General features: G+C 48.4%; 1 protein-coding gene across 1 annotated transcript in view; it reads left to right on the forward strand.

The window, feature by feature from the left end:
- The first annotated feature begins 555 nt into the window (after positions 1 to 555).
- Positions 556 to 15608, forward strand: part of GNB1 (G protein subunit beta 1) — a 61938-nt gene continuing 46885 nt past the window's right edge. The window contains exon 1 of the mRNA XM_044281878.1: positions 556 to 1012. The gene's annotated coding sequence lies outside the window, so the exon portion shown is untranslated. The remainder of the gene's footprint in view (positions 1013 to 15608) is intronic.

Raw genomic sequence — 15608 nt, forward strand, 5'->3', positions numbered from 1 at the left:
GTCCCCTGCCTTGTACAGGATGTGGGCATGCTGTGTGCCCCCTGCCTCCTATAGGATGGGGCATGCTATGTGTGCCCCCTGCCTTGTACATGATTTGTAGATGCTGTGTGCCCCTGCCTTGTACAGTATTTGGTCATGTACCCCCTTGCCTTGTACAGGATGTGGCCATGCTATGTGTGCCCCTGCCTTGTACAGGATGTGGCCATGCTATGTGTGCCCCTGCCTTGTACAGGATGTGGGCATGCTGTGTGTGCCCCTGCCTTGTACAGGATGTGGCCATGCTGTGTGCCCCTGACTTGTACAGTATCTGGGCATGTGCTGTGTGTGCCCCCTGCCTTGTACATGATGTGGGCACACTGACTATCCCAGTTATGGGGTGCACTGCACTTTTCTATAACCAGCAGCCATCCCTCCCAGCACAGGCCCCTCAGCAGCAGCCAGCTCTCTCTTCCTCCCAGCAGTCACTCCATGCAGAGCGCTGCGTCATGACGTCGCCCCCCGCCCCTACACGAGCCCGCCCCTTCCCCATTAGCCCCGCCCGCTCGTGCGTGGGGTTTCCCGGCGCTGTCCGCAGGGTTACCGCGCCCATCTCTGCTCGATGGCTGAAGGGATCTGAGGGGGACGGCGGTTTGTGCGCGTTGTTTTTTTTTCCGCTTCTAGTCTTCGGCGGCAGTGCGGGCTGTCAGGCTGTGACACAGCACATCCACTCAGGAGGGGGATCTATCAGCTGCCGGGAACCAGAGAGAGGAACGAGAGGAAGCCGCCCGCCCGTCCTCCCTCCCGTCACCGCCCAGCACGTCTCCTGCTCCCCTCATCCTCCCCGTCCCCCCCTCCGGCCGCCCTTCACCTCCCAAACGCCCTCCTATAGTCTCGGGACACGCTGTGGGCCTCCGGGGGAAGGAAGGAAAGGCAGGAGGACTCGGTGATAGCGGACTGCAGCCCTTGGGGCACGAAGAGGCCGAGGAGGGGCGAGGACACGGCCGTGGATGGTCACACGTCGGCTGCAGAGCAGGTAAGACGGGGGCGTCCTTTAACTCTCCCTTTAAGACATTCGATCCGTCGCCCGATACGATTTCGGTCGGATCGGTGACGCTATTGTGGCTGTGGACACTCCTCAGACGAATGGGCGATCAGCTGAGCTGTGCTTGGCCGCCTGCCATTGTGTCCTATGGTATCAGTGTCCCCCAGCAGCCGCCCCTCACCCACCCATCCCGGTGGGCGAGTGATCGGAGCAGACATTTGCCTTATTAACACCCCCCTCCCTTTTATTATATTAAAGATTTCAGATTTCTCCGACCCCCACCTCCCTTCCCCCCACCAGAGAGGAAGCCAGCTGTTTGGGGGTGGGGGGAGGAAGGCACCGGGTGTTTTTTCCTGCTCTGGGCTGATATTTTCTATTTCTGCAGTGTTGTTACATTGTATGTACAGGGTAGGGGGCAGCTGGCAACAATGTATCCGCTGCCCGGGGTGACACCTCTCATAATAGCCCCTGTGTCGGGGGTCGTCCGGCTTCTCCTGGGGGGTGGATGGCCGCCTGATGGAGGATTGTGGGTGCATAATTTAGTAATCCTTCTAGGTGGGGGTGTATCAGAGGGCACGAGCCTGGAAGGGAGGGGGAGGCGGTGGAGGAGGAGGGTTCTGTGGAGACATTTTGTTAGAATCTCCTTATTTACATGGCTGTAGCCTCCGAAACCCCGGGCCGGCTCCTCGTTTTTAATTTTGTTATTTATATTTTTCCTTTCAAAAATTAGATTAGTAATCCGTCTGATCCGGCCAATTGTGGTTATGTAGGGGGCATGCATGGGCGCAAAATAATGGGGGATATATAGATTCTTCCCCTTGAAGGCATGGTGGTGTACATGTAGCAGGGGAGCCCCCATTATCATTTGAGGGGGTCCAGGTATATGTATGGTGGATGTGGGACCCATGAATGTTGCACCCAGCACAGTGTGTAGCAGGGTAGCCCCTTATGTGAGGGGTCTGGGTATATGTAGGGGGGATGTAGGACCCAGGAATGTTGCACCCAGCAAGGTGTCTCCGCAGCAGGTTGTCCCCCATTATGATTTGAGGGGTCTGGGTATATGTAGGGGGGATGTAGGACCCATGAATGTTGCACCCAGCAAGGTGTCTCCGCAGCAGGTTGCCCCACCATTATGATTTGAGGGGTCCGGGTATATGTGTGGTGGATGTGGGACCCATGAATGTGGCACCCAGCAAGGTGTCTCTGCAGCAGGTGGTCCCCCATGAATGTTGCACCCAGCACAGTGTGTAGCAGGGTAGCCCCCTTATGATTTGAGGGGTCCAGGTATATGTGTGGTAGATGCAGGAATGGCTACACAACCCATGAATGGTGCACCCTGCTCAGTGTGTAGCAAGGGAGCCCCCATTATGATTTGAGGGGGGTCAGGGTATTATGGTTGGTGGATGTGGCAAGGGTTGCACAACCCATACATGTTGCACCCAGCAAGGTGTCTCTGCAGCAGGTTGGCCCCCATTGAGGGGGTCAGGCTAGGCCTCCCCAGTGATGATTTTGAGGGCATCCATAGCCTTTCAGGTTGCTGCCTGGTATCAGACGCAGGCTGTTAACCCCTTTCTTCCTGCAGATCAGCCACCCCCCGCTCCGGCTGGTTCCGTTCAGCTCTTTTTGCTTATCTTCCCCTTTGGTCTCTTGTTGTATGTCTCTTCACAGGAAATGGTAAAATGGGGAAGCTGAGCTGTAACCGTTAAATCCTGCCCCCCTCATTATGCGGCCGGCAGATAACCACCGCCACCAACAGCTGTATAATCCTTATCAAGATGCTGCGCCCGATAGTCGCGTTCCTGGCACTGGGGGAAACTGGCATCTTTTTTTTTTCCTTTTCTGTGCGCAGCTGGCCGCATGGAGAAATCTGCTGAGGGGAGTGGTGAGCGAGATACTGGAAGGAGAATGAATGGGAAGTGTCAGATCCTAGGCCCGGCGACTGCAACAAGATGGCGTCTCCTTAGACTCTTTCTCCTTGTGTGCAGCCTCGCTTCTCCCTTAGTTACCATCTTCTAAGCGGCAGGCTTCAGCCTGGATTTTTGTTCCCCTTCGCGTCTGTACGGCTGTTGTAATTCTCCCCCCTTTGATTTTTATTTCAAGCCTCTTTCTGCCGGTGGGAGGAGTACCTCTCCATGATTAAGGAATACGTGCCGGGCCTACGTGGGTGCACGGTGTCCCCCACCTCATCTCATCTGACCTTTTGTTGTTTGGACACGTCAATCTGATATGTTAATGTAGAAGAATAGCAGCGGTAACTAATGGGTTAATAGGTTCAGATCTGTCTCCGATCAGGTTGCGTTCCATCCCCGTGTGCAAGTTTGGCTTATGGGGCCTTAAATCCTTTCGTGTAGCAGGGGTTAAATCTAGTCTGATTATCTCGATCCAGTGGCACATATACGGGTTTAGCTGAGGATTGCTGACGCTAAGTCCTCGCCGGTTGTGCGTCCTCCCGTCGGATACGCTTGTAAATCCCATTTATTTTCTGTCATACTCAGATTGTTCTTACATCATTAGTGGCGTGAAGATCCTGGTCTCAGCCGGAAATATTACCCGCATCTGACATTTTGGTTAGATTTTATTTTTTGTATTGCTTTCTATTTATCTAATTTTTATTTTATCTTTTTGCTGCTAGTTTTTAGTTATATCATAGCAGAGATGTTTCCTTGATAGATGTGCCGTGCGCTGCTAGGCGTTGTCGACCCGCCAACCACAACTGACACCCAAAGCCACCTGTGGTAGCACTCCGTGGCCTTGCTCCTGTGGAGGTGTCGCCACCACCACCTTGTTCTTGTTACAAACCAGCCTGACACTATCAAATCCGTGCCGTCAGCATCGAGCGGTGACACCCCCCAAAACTGGTAACGCCTGAATGTATTCCTTAATTTATAGTGGGAATAACAGAGGACCTACCGTGCATACAGTCAGAATTTCCATGCGACAGTACAGCACTCCTGTACGGCTATTTGCTACAGCAGACATGACGGGGTTCGGGGACGTGTCCTCTCGAAGCGGTCTTGTTGCTTGCGTCACGAGGGTCACTTAAATGGCGCTGTAGTTAAAACTCGGATCATTTACCAGGCGTCAACCAGCTTTGGGTCTCACTGCTTGTATATTAAAGGCTTTGGACATGATTTTGGGTCAGAAGCTGAAATAGCGCCGCTTGGGGCTTATGGACACGGGTGTATTGGAAAGGTTTTGGGTTCACAGCACCCCATGTATTAATTAGGCTGTAATCCTGTATAAGGGCGCATTCACACGCGGATCCGCAAAAAATACTTATGACCTCCATGTGACATCCCTGATGGATCCATTGTAACAATGCCTATGTTTGTCCGAAAAACTAGGACATGATCTATATTTTTTGCGGGGCTACGGAACGGACACGAGGATGCGGACAGCGCACAGTGTGCCGGCTGTATATTCTGTTGACCCATTGAAATGAATGGGTTCGCATCCTATGTGCAAAAAATGCGGACCCAAAAAAATACGGTCATGAGCATGCGCCCTAACTCTGTGTGCGGGGGTCATCTCCAGAGCTGTATTCACTATACTGCCGTCTGCTATAAGATGCTTTTTCTTATGTCGTACTGGACCAGTCGGGGGCGCGCAGTCGCTGTATTTTTTGCATCTGTGAAGAGGGTGATATTGGGGCTCGTATGCTTAGGGCTCTTTACTGTGGCACCGGGGGGGGGGGGGGGGGCTGTATTGTAGGCACTCTATTTGCTGCAGTATGGCCGGAAGAAAAGAACGCAAATGTGAAAGAGCCCTAATCTGGAGAATACGGCCATGGTATGGCTTGGATCTGTATGGACCCATAAGTCTGTAGGTATTGTATTATGTATCCAGGGCCCAAGGCTGGGGCTGTCAGCGGTGTCGCAGCACAAGATTCTGCGACTGATGCAACAGTCGCCAAAGTTCCAGACCCGATGTGTTTTTTTTTTTTTTTTTTTTTGCTTAACTTTAACTCCATTGACTTTAATGTAACTCACATTCTGACTTTTTCTGTGACTTGGCTGTGAGTAGTCACACAGCAGCAAGTTGTAGACGAGTCGCACGTCTTATCACGTGGCTCTTCTGTGACACATGACTCTGCGGAGCCCTGCATTGTGAATTCCCGCAGAGGAACAGACTGCGGGGGTTCATTGTATCCAGCATTACCAGATAGGGCAGCACACTGCCGAATCCCCTTTAACTATTATGGAACCCAGTGAGTGTCCGGTCTCTATCCAGCATGGTGACTTTGTCCTCCCGGAAGCTATCATTTATATCAGAGACCGGATCCCCGCTGGGTCCCATTATAGTCCATGGGGATCCGGCGGTGTGGGGCCCTATCCAGCAATGCAGGAGTTGGGGCGGGGGCACTTTCTTCAACTTACCTTGTAAACAAAAAAAAAAAAAAAATCTGTATTGAGCAGCGCCAGCGCAAGCCGGGGTCTGCTGAATACATTGCAGAAGCTTGGGGGTCCTCATATTCACGAGCTCCAGACTCTCCTTGCCCTCTGATTGCTATAGAAAAAGAGCTGTCAATGGGGGGTGGAGGGCAGGCGAAAATGAATGAGGGTCAGTTCAAGGTGGTGTCCTGGCATCAGTTTATGCTCACCGCAGATAGGGCCACATAAAACTGCTGACCGATTCCCTTGGATTTTTATTTTTAAGGACAATGTGCAAACCACTGACTTATGGGAGAAAGCTGCTGACAGCCGCCTCTGGCAGCAGCTTATCTCTATAGTAAGAAAAGGATCGGGCATTGAAATCAAACATGCGCCCCCCCCTTTCCCGACATAAGTCGCCAGGGGACTTTGGGGAGGCCACCATACACATTAGATCAGGGATCAGCAACTTTTGGCACTCCAGCTGCTGGGAAACTACAACTCCCATTAAGCACACTTATACCACTGTTCTTGTAACTCCCATACATGTGAAAAGTGGATTCTGGGGGTTGTAGTGTCAGAACAGCGGCAGTGTTGGAGGTTACTGATCCCTGCATTAGATGGTCGGCCAAAATCGGCAGGTTTGGCCAAAACGTCCAAGGCTAGTTTCACACTACAGGGGAGTCCGGCAGGCGGTTCTGGCGGTTGGATCCGTCCTGCAGTTAGTTCACGTGTGCCCCCAAACTGCCGCTCCGTCCCCATTGACTATAATGGGGGTGGGGGTGTAGTTCTGGCGGCAGCGCACGCAGAGAGGCGGCTGGAGTACCCTAATGTATATGGCCAGCTTTAGTTCTTCGGGGGGCTGCCTGGGTGAAAATAAGGGTATGTCTGGGTTCAGCTCTGGACCCAGACTACCCCTTTAATCTGGAGAAATTAACCGCAACTGAAAACCGGTTCCATTCACCTGAATAGGGCTGGCACAAATCCATGCGCTTGCCACCCAGTTCAGATGAATGCAACGGATTTCCAGTTGGGGATACATCTGCAGCGTGTGAGGGCACCTAGAGATGGCCATCCGTGTCACATAGCTGTTGGCCAAATGCTCGTTCTCACCCCTGACACCTACCATCAGACACCCCATGCACATTAGATGCTCAGGGGGTCTTGCTAATATTAGTGGCTTTTCCCAGCATTAATCTAATGTGCGTTACCACCTGGCGAGTGGGGGGCGCTGCATATGGTCTTCCCCTTCCCCACAAAGTCTGTGTTTTAGAAGTATCTGTTAAAGGGATATTCTCATCTCAGACATTGGGAGCATATCGCTAGGATATGCCCCCATTGTCTGATAGGTGCAGGTCCCAGCACTGGGACCAGCACCTATATCGGTTACGGAGCCGTGCAAAGTGGTGGCTGGAGGACTCCGGTCCGGCCACCACCAAGCGCTCTCCCCATAAAAGTAAATGGGAGCACACCACGCATGACCGCCCACCCCTCCCATTCACCTTCTGTAGGCCCGATGTGCCCCCATTGTCTGAGAAGAGACAACCTCTTTTTAAGGTGGCTTGCATATTAAGAGGATCCATCCCTGCCCCTGATGTGTCTGCTTTAGTAAATGATTGTGGCCCCTATGAAAGTATTGTGGAGCCCTTTTTCTGTTAAACCTACGTTGTGCCTTTCCTGTTATTCCTCCTGAAGATTTATGAATAGATTGTCAAATGGGTGTTACCATTCACCTCATCAAAGGGGTGTGTCCCTGCACCGTCCGGCACTGTCAGCACCTGATTGTCTGGGAGCCACCCCCGCTCAGTAGCTGTATTTATTCCTCCCAGAAATGTCTAAATAACAGGACACAGTTAAGGGAAAATATAACCACAAATATTTTCTAAAACAGAGGAGCGGAGTTGTTTCCCCCAACTCCCCATAATCATTCATGCCTGGAGCGGTGAGTCTCTACTAGGGTTGTTGTGATAACAAAATTTTGATTTGATTTCGATACCATAAAAAAGTATTGCGATACTCTATGCCATTTGATACCACGCAAAAAAAATAAAACCCCCAAAAAGCCATGTGCAATCCCCATTTTATGGAATGTGCGGCCTGTAATCGAACAGTCCAATCCTATTTTTGGGGGGGACAAGGTGACTAAAAAATGGCGAATCGCAGTTTAAAAAAAAAAAAAATTTGTTACGCCGTTTGCCACATAGGAGATATTTTTATATTTTAATAGTTCATTTTGGCCGTGGCGATATGGAATGTTTGTTTATATATTTTATATGTAAAATTGGGAAAGGGGATAATTGAAACTTAATATTTTGGTGTTTATTAACCACCCCAGGACCGCCGTACGCAGGATTGCGTCCTGGCGGCGGCCCTGTTATTCCGAGTGGACGCGCCGGCGCATCCTCCCGCGAGAGGCGACATTTCCTGTGAACGCGCGCACGTTCACAGGATCGGCCGGTAAGCGAGTGTGTCTACAGCCTGCCAGTGGCGATCGTTCGCTGGCAGGCTGTAGATGCGATTTATTATTTATTTATTTTTAACCCCTAACAGGTATATTAGACACTTTTTTTCATAACTGCGTCTAATATACCTGGTCCTCTGGTGGTCCCTTTTGCTTGGATCGACCACCAGAGGACACAGGCAGCTCTGTAATAAGTAGCACCACACTACACTACACCCCTCCCCCCCTGGTCACTTATTAACCCCTGATCACCCCCCTGTCATTGATCACCCCCCTGTAAGGCTCCATTCAGACGTCCATATGTGTTCTGTGGATCCGCAAAACACATACGGACGTCTGAATGGAGCCTTTTTTTTTTTTTTTTCTCTTACAAAGTCTCATATTCCACTAACTTGTGTCAAAAAATAAAATCTCACATGAACTCACCCTACCCCTCACGGAATCCAAATGCGTAAATTTTTTTAGACTTTTATATTCCAGACTTCTTCTCACGCTTTAGGGCCCCTAAAATGCCAGGGCAGTATAAATACACCACATGTGACCCCATTTCGGAAAGAAGACACACAAAGGTATTCCGTGAGGGGCATGGCGAGTTCCTAGAATTTTTATTTTTTTGGTCGCAAGTTAGCGGAAAATGATTTTTTTTTTTTTTTTTTTTCTTACAAAGTCTCATATTCCACTAACTTGTGACAAAAAATAAAAACTTCCATGAACTCACTTTGCCCATCACGAAATACCTTGGGGTGTCTTCTTTCCAAAATGCGGTCATTTGTGGGGTAGTTATACTGCCCTGGCATTTTAGGGGCCCAAATGCGTGAGAAGTAGTTTGAAATCCAAATCTGTAAAAAAAAAAAAAAAAAAAAATGGCCTGTGAAATCTGAAAGGTGCTCTTTGGAATGTGGGCCCATTTGCCCACCTAGGCTGCAAAAAAGTGTAACACATCTGGTATCGCCGTACTCGGAAGAAGTAGGGCAATGTGTTTTGGGGGGTCATTTTACATATACCCAAGCTGGGTGAGATAAATATCTCGGCAAAAGACAACTTTTCCCTTTTTTCATACAAAGTTGGCATTTGACCGAGATATTTCTCTCACCCAGCATGGGTATATGTAAAATGACACCCCAAAACACATTCCCCAACTTCTCCTGAGTACGGCGATACCACATTTGTGACACTTTTTTGCAGCCTAGGTGGGCAAAGGGGCACATATTCCAAAGAGCACCTTTAGGATTTCACAGGCCATTTTTTTTTTTTTTTTTTTACACATTTTGATTTCAAACTACTTCGCAAGTTAGTGGAATATGAGACTTTGTAAGGGAAAAAAAAAGAAAAATTCATCATTTTCCGCTAACTTGTGACAAAAAATAAAAAGTTCTATGAACTCACTATGCCCATCAGCGAATACCTTAGGGTGCCAACTTTCCGAAATGGGGTAATTTGTGGAGTTTTTCTACTGGCATTGTAGCACCTCAGGAAACATGACAGGTGCTCAGAAAGTCAGAGCTGCTTCAAAAAGCGGAAATTCACATTTTTGTACCATAGTTTACAACGCTATAACTTTTACCCAAACCATTTTTTTTTTATCAAAGACATGTAGAACAATAAATTTAGAGAAAAATGTATATATAGATGCCGTTAAAAAAATAAATAAAAATTTACAACTGAAAGTGAAAAATTTCATTTTTTTCAAAAATTTCGTTACATTTCCATTAATAACGTAAAAATGTCAGCAGCAATGAAATACCACCAAATGAAAGCTCTATTAGTGAGAAGAAAAAGGTAAAATTCATTTGGGTAGTAAGTTGCATGACCGAGCAATAAACGGTGAAAGTAGTGTAGTGCAGAAGTGTAAAGGTGGTTTAAAAAAATGTTTTTATTTTTCTTTAATAACGATTTTTTTTCTTAGGGGCTAGAACCTGGGATCTTTTGAACCCTTGTCCTTTTCACCCTAATAGAGCTCTATTGGGGTGTATAGACCCTCACACTCTCTCTGCTGCCCTGTGCATAGTGCACACAGCACCAGGGAGATTACCATGGCAACCAGGGTTTCTGTAGCGTCCTGGCTGCCAGGGTAACATATCAGAGCCCCAGGATTACACTGCTGGGACTCTGCTAGAGACTCCTCCCCTGTGCTGCTGAGGAGAACATGGAGCGTGCTGAGAGCAGCGCGCGCCACGTTCTCTGATACTAAGCTGTGCAGTAGTGCAACCTAGTATCGGTAAATGTCAAATCCCGGTATCGAATCGATACTGGTACATCAATTGGGAATTGATAATTCGATACCCGCTACAACCCCAGTCTCTACCAGATAGCTGTAGCAGCGGCCTACCTCCTGTGGGTACAAAGCAGATCCATCATGCCCACTTCCTTTCTCCCTGGTATCTGCTGTCGGGGTAACGTCTAGTGGACCTCATAGGCATTTTATGGTAGGTGAAATCTGGTTTATGCCAGGTGTTGTCGGTGTTTAGGCACCTTTTAAAGGGATGCGTCCATTATATATATATTTTTTAACTCCATATTCTTAGAAAACGCATGGTGGTGGGGATATGTCGGATATATCACACCCTGCAGTCCAGAATTCTGGCTTCTAAAAGCTGCAAGATGGGGGATTTAGCAAATTTTTGGGTCCCTTGCGAAAAAAAATTCTTTGACTTTTTGGATTTCTACTCCCCACACTCCAGTTCTGGGATGGAAAGTGGGCGTGGTTAGCTGTGTTAACGCGTTTCACTCCAGATTTATCTGGAAACTCGCTCCAGTACAAGGTTGGAGTAGGAAAAGTGGAGAAGTATTTCTAGACAGAACATGCACCAGATAACTTAAGATTGCCTGCTGGATTGTATTTGCAATGCTATGGTTTTTTTAACCTTCGAGCCAGGAGCTAATTGTCTTTTGTTAACACAATTAAGGCCACCCGTGATCTGACTTCTCCTGGTGTCACACATTGGTTAAAGAACAGTGGTGACGGAGTACCCGCAGCCTACTGTATGGCCGCTCTTGGGCTACTTTCACACCGGTGTTTGTACTGGATCCGGCAGGGCTCAGCAAAAATGCTTCTGATAATACAACAGTCTGCCTCCGTTATGAAGGGATTCGGTTGTATTATTTTTTTACATAGCCAAGATGGATCAGTCATGAACACCACTGAAAGTCAATGGTTGACAGCTCCGTTTTCTATTGTGTCAGAGACAACGGATCCCTCCCCACTGACTTTCATTGTGGGTCATGACTGATCCGTCTTGCTCCGCATCCCAGGACGGAAAGCAAACAGCAGCATGGTGCGGTTTGCTCTCCGGTATGAGAACGGAGCGGAAGGCATTTTGGAGCACTCCGTTCTGTTCAATAACGTTTTGTCCCTATTGACAATGAATGCGGACAAAATGGAATAGTTTTTTCCGGCATTGAGACCCTATGACTGAATACCGGAAAATATTAACACTAGTGTGAAAGTAGCCTTATCTGTCCTCAGACATGTCTGCTAATGACTGGATGGATTTCGGCATGTCTGCTAATGACTGGATGGGTTTTGGCACTGTAGAAGTATTAATATGGCCTCCTGTAGCCTGGATTTAGATGACCCAATTTTTGGGGTTGTATATGGTTCAGGGCTTCTGGAGATCAGAATCACTAGGCAGTCATGAAGGATGGTCAACTCTCTTGGATCAGATCCCTGCGGTATTGCTGGTGCAGGAGCCTGAAGGCTAGAGATCGGGCTTCTCAGAAGTTTGGGGTTGGTGTCATTTCTTTGTATATAACGCGCTTAAAACTATGCTTTCTTGGCTCTCCTGGGAAGTGCAGAGGGGGCCTCTGCCATGGTGAGGGCCAACTGGTGGGTGTTCACACGGTTAGGCTACTTTCACACTAGCGTTCGATCGGATCCGTTCTGAACGGATCCGATCATAATAATGCAGACGGAGGCTCCGTTCAGAACGGATCCGTCTGCATTATTTTGGCATATAAAAGCTAAGTGTGAAAATAGCCTCGGACGGATCCGTCCAGACTTTCAATGTAAAGTCAATGGGGGACGGATCCGCTTGAAGATTGAGCCATATTGTGGCATCTTCAAACGGATCCGTCCCCATTGACTTACATTGTAAGTCTGGACGGATCCGCACGCCTCCGCACGGCCAGGCGGACACCCGAACGCTGCAAGCAGCGTTCAGCTGTCCGCCTGTCCGTGCGGAGGCGAGCGGAGGCTGAACGCCGCCAGACTGATGCAGTCTGAGCGGATCCGCATCCATTCAGACTGTATCAGGGCTGGACGGAAGCGTTCGGGTCCGCTCGTGAGCCCCTTCAAATGGAGCTCACGAGCGGACAGCCGGACGCTAGTGTGAAAGTAGCCTTAAAGTACTGATCAGAAAAATCTATTGAGAATTCTTCCCATGGAACATGTGCAGATCGGCTCCATTCAGTGGTTTGTCTTCTGCCGTGGTCTTAATGCGAATTCTACCTCTGAAACTGGCAAGATAGGGTGGGAACCGGTCACTGCCTCCCAAACGATGGGAGGCAGATTTATGGTGTTTTTTTCCAAGCTGAATTTGATGTGGTTTCTGCATGGATGAGCATAAAAAAAAACACAAAAAGAAAAACTTAACTGTGAACTAAGGGCTGATGCACATGAACGTTTGGTGCCACATCTCGGATGCAGACCCATTCACTCCAATGGGGCTGCAAAAGATGGGCCGCAAAAAAAAAATAGAACATGTCATAGAACAAGGAATTTATATTATGGATGACCCGTTCCCCAAATTGTGGAACGAACACGGACGGCATCCGTTTTTTTGCAGATGCGCAATTTGTTGACCGCAAAACACGGTGTGGTCTTGTGCATAAGCCCTTATCCTTAGGCCACGTTTACACTCAGTATTTGGTCAGTCTTTTTGCATATTTGTAAGCCAAACCCAGGAGTGGAACCTACAAAGAAAAGTGCCTCCTCTGTGTCTTTGATCCACTCCGGAGTCCGGCTAACAATACTGACCGTGTGAAAGCGGCCGGAAGGGACTGCATGTTGGGAAATATAGGTATGTCAGACATACCGTATATTTAGATTGCTGGGGGTCTGAGTGCCAAGACCCGCACCAAGCGAGGCGGCCTCAAGCTGTGATTTAGTCCTCTGCAATGAGATCATCGGTGGGGGTCTTGGTACACAGACCCCCCACCAATCTTTGACGTATAAAGTTTTCTGAAGGTTCAGTGACCCTTGTCATCTCTCCTGACACGTCTTGGTAACTGCTGGCATATCCCATGCAATAATTCTGCGGCGTCTGTAGTTATGACTCTGTTGCGCTATTCCTCTATTGTTCCTACTAGAAGTTTACAAATGAATTTCCAGCAATCCGTCATAAAGGTCCATCTGGGTGTTACCAGTTTTTTTTTTTTGGGGGGGGGGTTGTAAATGTTACTTGTGGTGGCGGCGGGGGGCAGCGTCCTCGCACTGGCGGTACCCATGGGACGCGTCATTAGTGCCCGCCTGCCATTATTTAGTAGTTTATTTCTTGCTCTCCTTTTCTTTGAGAGATGAATGAAATGTCTAATGGAAGGATTCCTGCTCACCGTAGGCCTGTTCTCCCTGCGGTTTCGGTGGGTGCGGATCCTGCTGTAGAACAGCTGTATAGCTACAGGGTCTGTTCTGCAAATCATTAGGGGGAGAGGATTGTGCGTGGTTATGTAACAGCGCCCCGTGTCTACATAAATCATGGAGGCCCATTGAAGATCCTGGCTCCTTGTTTCCTCGAAAACCGGATTTTTGCATCCTCCTCCTGCTATGGGTACATTTTTGCCCACGATCACATGGGCACAAGCAGACGTGCTGTGCGAGGCTCCCATCCCTCCATACTGACGGCATTTATTCCTAATGTAATTGCTAAGCTCTTTGTGCACATAGGAGAGGTCACTGTGGAGTATGGGCCCCGCCTGACGATTGGATTATATTCTTACTATGTGTGGATTTCGGCTGGTTGCGTTACTATCCTCATAATTAACATTCTCTCGTTATATCCACTTTAAAACCATATGGCAAGCTTTATTATTGAGAGCCTTCATGGGGGGGGGGGTAGGTAGGTGCTGTTAGACGGGCTGCACAAATCACTGGGTCGTGCCGCTGAGCCCATCTCAATTAGGCCGCCTGCACACGACGGTATCTTGTGTCAGTGTCCAATGTGCATTTCTTAGAGTGCACACGGGCCTGTCATTTCTAGTAATGCGGATTGCACACTGAAGGTTTTGCACATTTCGTGGAATCGTGGTTTGCGGACTGTAATACAGACATGGTTGTGTGCATGTGGCCTTATAGGGTGCATTCATGCGACCATATGTCATTTGTGGTCCGCAAAAGATACAGGTGACGTCTGTTGTATCAGTGTTTTTTTTTTGTGTTTTTTTTTTTTTGCAGATCCGTTGTAACAATGCCTATCCTTTTCCGCAGAATGGATAAGAATAGAACATGTTCTATTCATTTATTTTTTTGTGCGGACATACGGATGCGGGCAGCGCCCGGTGTGCTGTCTGCATTTTTTGCGGACTCTTTGAAATGAATGGGTCTGCCTCCGACCTACGCAAAATGCGGATTGGATGCGGAGAAAAAAAAAAAAACTGTCACGTGAATGGGGCTCTGGGGTGCTGAACCCCATGCATTTATCGCTGGTGCTCGAAGCAAATGCCTATTAAGACCATTGCAAACGTTGCTTTCTTTGGGTAAACGTGTGGTAATAAGGACACAAGACGGAAGGTGTTTTGGGATGTTGCGTCTTGCACTTTCATAGACCCTCTTACATCTCGCCTCTTTCACAAACTTCTCGATTTGCCATTTATAGGAATGACAATATTTGGGGGGGAAGTGGAGCCTCCCTAAATTGCTTGTATGCAGCCTACTAGGTTCTGCGGTGTGGGTTATAGGGAGAGCCATTATAAGGAGAGTCTGCTGAAGGATAGTCCACCACATGTCGAGACCACCACACGCCTGCGTCCGTCTTTTTGTCTTCAGAATACGGATATCTTCTGTGCGCTTTTCGCATTCTCACTCCCATCATTAGGCAGGACTTCAGTGTGGACCAGAAAAGGACACGTTCCATAAGTTGTGGAACGGCCGCACGGATCTGCAAACAATATAGATGAGCGGATCTATGACCCGTTCAGCAAGTGTGCCATTCGCAAAAAATAAATAAAATAGAGATATATATCTCTATCTATCTATCTATCTATCTCTATCTTTATCTATCTCATATCTATCTATATCTATCTATATATCATGCGGATAGAAAATATGGTGGTGGCCATGAGGCCTTACAGGAAGTCTACAGACTGATCCACATTGGAAAGGGGAGAAATCCCGGTGAACATCCGCAGAATGTAGAAACGCGAGGGGGCGGCCGCGTGGAGCCGATCTGCTGCAGATTCCAGTTGTTTTACAGTACCTGCAAAGTAGATGACTTTTTACTCTGTGTGTGAATGAGATTCAGTAAAATATCAGCCTGGGATTGACTCTCCATTGCAGAATTTGGCGCAGGAATTCTGCCAAATCTGTGATAACTGTGCCTGTGTGGTTGTACCTTAAATCTCCTCCACTTGGCTGCTTTCTGCTGCAGTGTATGAAATGTGCAGTGCACCCCCCCGTATTGTGACCTTGTGCCTCGTGTGTCTTCTCAGCGTCCATGAGCCCGGGTCCGCAGTGTGCCGTCTACAAATGCTGCAAAATGGAGCTGCTGACACGGCTGTTCTGCCTGCCTCCAAGCCTCACAGTATGGCGTATAGCGCGCGCTCC

Source organism: Bufo gargarizans, chromosome 2, assembly GCF_014858855.1.
Source record: "Bufo gargarizans isolate SCDJY-AF-19 chromosome 2, ASM1485885v1, whole genome shotgun sequence".
NCBI classification, from domain to species: Eukaryota; Metazoa; Chordata; class Amphibia; order Anura; family Bufonidae; genus Bufo; species Bufo gargarizans.